Source organism: Rhinopithecus bieti, unplaced genomic scaffold (genome assembly GCF_001698545.2).
Source record: "Rhinopithecus bieti isolate Rb0 unplaced genomic scaffold, ASM169854v2 scaffold_27321, whole genome shotgun sequence".
Taxonomy (NCBI): Eukaryota; Metazoa; Chordata; class Mammalia; order Primates; family Cercopithecidae; genus Rhinopithecus; species Rhinopithecus bieti.
The window spans coordinates 778,239-784,238 of record NW_016812353.1 but is presented as its reverse complement, the minus strand read 5'-3'; the positions used below and the strand labels follow the sequence as shown (position 1 = coordinate 784,238).

The following is a 6,000-nucleotide window of genomic DNA, read 5'->3' as shown; positions in this document are numbered from 1 at the left end:
CTTACTGCATTTTTCTTTTTTTCTTTGAGACAGAGTCCTGCTCTGTCGCCCAGGCTGGAGTGCAGTGGCGTAATTTCAGCTCATTGCAACCTCCACCTCCCAGGTTCAAGTGATTCCCCTGCCTCAGCCTCCCAAGTAGCAGGGATTACAGGCACCTGCTACCACGCCCAGCTAATTTTTGTATTTTTAGTGGAGACGGGGTTTCACCACATTGGCCAGGCTGGTCTTGAACTCTTGACCTCAAGTGCTCCACCGGCCTCGGCCTCCCAAAGTGCCAAGGTTACAGGCATAAGCCACCACAGCCGGCCTAAAGTCATAATTTAGTTACACTTTCTCAGTTTTCCACACACTGTGTAAACACAGGCTAAGCAGAAACAAGTACCCTTAGTTATAAAAACTCTACCTTCATGAACCCTAGCCATTCATCTTGGCCATCATCTTGCATTCGAGCATTCGATAGTCAACTATAAAGATGAACATTTAAGCCTAGAATGTTAAGCTAATTTGAATTGATTTCACTAGATTGTATTCATTAATCCTGTAAAAAATGTTGTTTTGATTTTAAATGAAGTGCTAGAAAAGAAGCAAAACTACTTAAGAAAAATAAAGTAAGTCCGTTTGAGAGTCTTTCCAAAGTGTCATTTTTAAAAAACAATGTAGATGTGGCTAAAACATACTGGAGTGGAATTTGGTTTCTGCATGTGAATCTGTTTAAGGCCCCCAGCATCATTGCTTTTGTGATATACAAAGCATCAGTGTTAACAGAATTAATCTTTATAATTGTGGAGCACTTTCCATGCTATTGAAGTGGTGCCCAAGTACATAGAGTGATGTTTTAAGACCAGCCCAGATATAGGATCCAAGAACTCATTTTATAAAATTATGATTGGACATGCTCTGCCTCTATACAAATATTAAAGTAGACAGCTCTGTGATTTAAGCTATCACAGAGAACATATTTTTTTAAAGAAAAAAACCCACTGGTTTTGAGGTCAGTAGAATCCTAAAATTGTTATATATCATTATCAAAAATATTCCTTTTTTTCACCTCTATGGCAGAGTTGGTTCAATTGCATTAATCAGCCAGGGTCACAAAACTTTTCTAAAATACTGCAGATAATCACCAGAACATAAGTCAGGCATCCAAGTCCATATAAAATGTCATCACCAGGCCAAGCACATTCAGAAATCCTAGTGACTCAAGAGGCCAACGCAGGAGGGTCACTTGAGGCCAGGAGTTCGAGATCAGCCTGGGCAACATAGTGAGACCTCATCTCTACAGAAAAAAATTAGCCAGCATGGTGGTGTGCACCTATAGTCCTGCCACTTGGGAGGCTGAGGCGGGAGGATCGCTTGAGCCCAGGAGTTTAAGGTTATAATGGGCTATGATTGTACCACTGCATTCTAGCCTGGGCAACAGACCAAGACTCTATCTCAAAAAAATCAGAATAATAATAATAAAATTATCATCACTGTATCAACAGTGTTGCACAGGAAAAGAGTCTGTCTAACTTCATCCTTTTTAGAATGCTTAATCTATGTTTCATCTTCATTTGGAATTTTGACAATTCTGTCTCCAAGCACGTTGATGTTGGCCCTTTCAAAGTTTCTTTGACTTCATTATAATTAAAGCAATTGCTTTAATTCTACTTTGTCAGCATGTTTCTTCATTAGCTATCCAGGAATTACTTGTTTTGATTTAAGTCTGACTGAAGGAAACTTCTTAGATGGCATTAAGTACTTCATGTACAAAATATGTTTCGGGGCACAGGATGTGCTAGGAATAGGGCTTTTGTTGAAACTTGACCAGCAAGTTTTCCCACTCTAGACAGAGGTAGAAAGAAAGCACCCTAGTCCCCAGCCCGGAAGACTCTGCCTTAGAGACTATAGAGTGGTATATGTGGTGGGAAGAATGCAAACAGCACTTATGTTCTCATTCTATGTGTGTCACGTATACAACTGATCACCCACTATAGGACGCCCTTTGAGCTCACCTGAAGGAAATGTCTTGTCCAAGCTTACTGGTAAAAAATCAGTGGTCTTAATACGTGTATTCTCTTTGTCACCTTGGCTCCATGTCAGCAGTATAGGCCTCCTCTGAAAGATCATCTCTGCATTTACTGATGTGCGGGCCAATTAACAGGCAATAGAAGTGGCTTCTGAGAATATTATAAATATTATAGATGTGTTGGAGTGTGTGAAAATGACTTAGTAAAGTTGAAAAGATTCAGCACCAGGAGTTCTCTACTTGCCTGGGAAAACTTAATGAATATGCCCATACACATATGGGCAAGGTTAGAAGGTAATAAGATTAAGATAAAACCTAATCAAAGTAACTTCTTGTTATGAAATATCCTTCTTGCCCTTCAAAATATCCTCTTTCTAACACAATACATTTATTGCATCTTTTAGTTCATTTATCAAAGATATTAGATTCCAACAATAATTTTTTATTACACTTAATTTTATATTTATTTCAAGGAAAAGAAAATATTTTCAAGGAGCCAGGTAATCAAACACAATCAAGTAAAAATGACACTTTTTTATTGAGTGCCCACAGGTACCAGATACTTTAATATAGATTATTTCATTTAATCCTCCTAACCATGCAAAGAATTTTTGTTGTCATTCTTGCAGCTGAAGAAATCAAGCCTCAGAGAAGATAAGCAATATGTTTAAGGGCACACCATCACCAAATTACTTGGCCCAGATGTGAAATTTAGCCATTATTCTTTCTGCTATAACACTTAGTCCTTCTTTTTCCATAATTGTGACTTCTACAACAAATGTAAAGATGTTTTATCATAGTAAATTAGTGTAAGTGACTGCCCTAGATTGCCCAGAATGGAGAAGTTCCCCAGATGTGGAACTTTTAGTGCTAAAACCAACAGAGTCCCAGGAAAACGAGATAATTGGTTCTCCCTATTTGAGAGGCATATGTATTCAATGGGATGGATACATTTTCAGGAACTGCACTAACAGTCTTTCAACACTCTAGAACAGTATAACTCACCATTTATTTCTTGTCCTAGTGGTAAGTCATGATTTCAAATAGCCTTCCTTTTTCCTCCCACCACCACACATACACAAACATGTCTCCAAACATGATGTTTCTAGTACTTAAACAAAAATGTAATAAGAAAAGCCAGTTTTTGCAAAGTAATTATGACTAGGTTGATTAGAATCAAGGAGCAATCCACAATGAGAAATGCCCAACCCAAAGAGACAGGTGGTTCAGGAAATAATGTATTCACATTTTTAAACTACTATTTAGTGAACACTTACTAAGTGTCAGATACAATGCTAAGCATTTTACATGTCATATTTTATTTTATTCTCACAGTAACCTAATTTTAAGATAAGGAAACTGAAGTTCAGAAAGACTCTGTAGTTTGCCCAGTATTACACAGCTAGTAAGTGATAGAGATGTGATCAGACCCAACTCTACCAATAAATTGAAAGCTGTTCTCACTGAAAACATTTATCATAGGATGTATTAAGACCTGTTCAGTCAGCTCAATTCATTTAGCTTTTTATTGAGCATGTATAATGCTCCAGGGTCCATGCTAGAGACCACACAGAATATACAGCTGAGTGAGCCATAGTCCCTGCCCTTCAACCATGATTTGTAAGAGAACAGTTGGCTGCGGGGAGATGAGATACACAAGTTAACAAGTAACAGACAAGGAGTGGAATATGGTGGGTGCCATAAACGGATACCATTGCTGTGAAATTTAGAGGAGGGAGAGAACTATCGGTTTGGGCAGACATTACATAATTTTAAATGTATCCATTTACCCAAAATTTATAAATCATTATCACCTATTGTGGTTTTATACACACATAAATGACAGATGTTCTAGCATAACTTTGCCCATGAACATTGTGCAAAAATTGCTATCACCATGTCAGGTATCTACTGCCTTAACAGTACATAAACTATATTAATATTTTATATATTATTAATGTAATATGTTATAATTTCCAGTTAACTAGATACAAATTTTAGACACAAAATATTAGTCTTAGTACCCATACTACTTATTATATCAAACACTTCATTATATAATATAATTGGATAAAATTATGTTCTGGTTAATTTAATTATGTTTAACTAAATTTTAATGTATGTTATATGTATATGTACTACTTTCAAATGACTTAAAAACTGACAAATATAATTATCAGCAAATTATAATAAATAATATTTAATCTTTTTGTTAGTGATAACTTAGAAAATACTTGTGAACTTGTGGTTACACAAAATTGTGTTGTGATGATCAATAATTATTACTGAATTGGTGAAAACTCAAAGTACCGATGAGTATATTTCTTACAGTCAAAGGCTAGTTAACAGAAGAGGCCATAACCGTGTGGCGTTTGAAAAATATTGGTGAGACTATTCACTAAAATAGTGTGTCCTCTTTTTAGGACTTTTAAAAGGTAGATTGATGCTTCCCTAATTTCTATTAAAATATTTTATTATGATTTAGCTTTCTTCAATTCATTCTATAAAATTAATTTTATTAACCAAGAATTATATTATGCAGCACTTCCACACTTCACTAGTACAACAGTAATTGATATTCATAATAATGACCCCACATCATCACAAGGCTCTAAAATGTCTTCTGAGTGAAAAGAGACTGGATCATGTTCATTATAACTTTACAATTTTAGTTATAGATACGTTCTATTTTATGGGTCATTCTTCCGATGAACTACTTAAAAGTTTGTCATTATTTTATAGTTGACACATAAAAAAGATTAATCAGGTTGCCAAAGATTTCACATTCTGTCATAGCAACCTTAATTTTCCTAAAAGATCTGCCCAGGGACCTCTCACCAAGTCTGGTTTCTCATTAGGGCCTCCTCAAGTTCTCAGCTCATCTCCTAGGCAGTGATGCCTAACTCCCCATGAACCCAAAGAGAACTTCCAGCTCTCACAAAATCCCATTCTCAGCTCCATTCCCATGAGGATGACTCCAGCACAATGCTACCTTCGGGGTCTCTTCCCCTGTCTCTCCAATCCTTGACAGGAAAAGGAAGTTCCCCTAGAAAACATGGCACCATTTAGAGATAGAATCTTCCAAGGCGACCACATGCCAAAGTCTTTCCGCAAGCCCTGCCCAGATTATCTGATGTGAAGCCACTACCTGAGGAACACTCAGTGCTTCCCACTGAACAGTGAGAACCCAGGCTCATCGGGAAATCCAGGGCTAAGCTATCGTTGAGTCCTTTCCTTAGAATCACGCTGGAGTAAGCACCCTTTCCGTCCTCAGCTGCCACTGTCCCAGAGCTGCAGGTGAGCTGAGCTCCTGCACTGCTGACTTATGCAGGACAGAGCCAGAGACCACTTGGGTACAGAGCCCACCAGTGAGGCCATTCTAGCTGCTTATTTCTACTCTCCTCCTTCCCTGGCTCCATAGTTCCTGGAGTGGGAAGTTTGCCCAACTCTAGAAAATATCTGGGTAAAGCATTTATTTTGTTTTAAATCAACCAAAATTGAGTTTATTTTTATTTATTTATTTATTTAAGACAGAATTTCACTCTTTCCCCCAGGCTGGAGTGAAGTGGCACAATCTCAGCTCACTGTAACCTCCACCTCCCGGATTCTAAGGGATTCTTCTGCCTCAGCCTCCCAAGTAGCTAGGATTACAGGCACCCACCACCACATCTGGCTAATTTTTGTAGTTTTAGTAGAGACAAGGTTTTGCCGTGTTGGCCAGGCTGGTCTCAAACTCCTGACCTCAGGTGATCCACCTGCCTCGGCCTCCCAAAGTGCTAGGATTACAGGCGTGTGCCACCGTGCCCAGCCCAAAACTGAGCTTAAAACAAAAAGAATTTTTAATGAAAAAATGTTAATGTGATAGTGAATTACATATATTTACACTCTTATGTTACTTACCTCAGGGGAGTTGAAAATTTCAACCCATAAATCCTTTCACTCTCATTTTCTAAGTTACACATTTTGCCCATGGTCAAAATGGAGTCTTGACA

At 37.8% G+C, this 6,000-nt stretch overlaps 1 protein-coding gene across 1 annotated transcript in view; it reads left to right on the top strand.

The window, feature by feature from the left end:
• Nucleotides 1-6,000, top strand: part of SLC35F1 (solute carrier family 35 member F1) — a 404,702-nt gene that overhangs the window by 358,003 nt on the left and 40,699 nt on the right.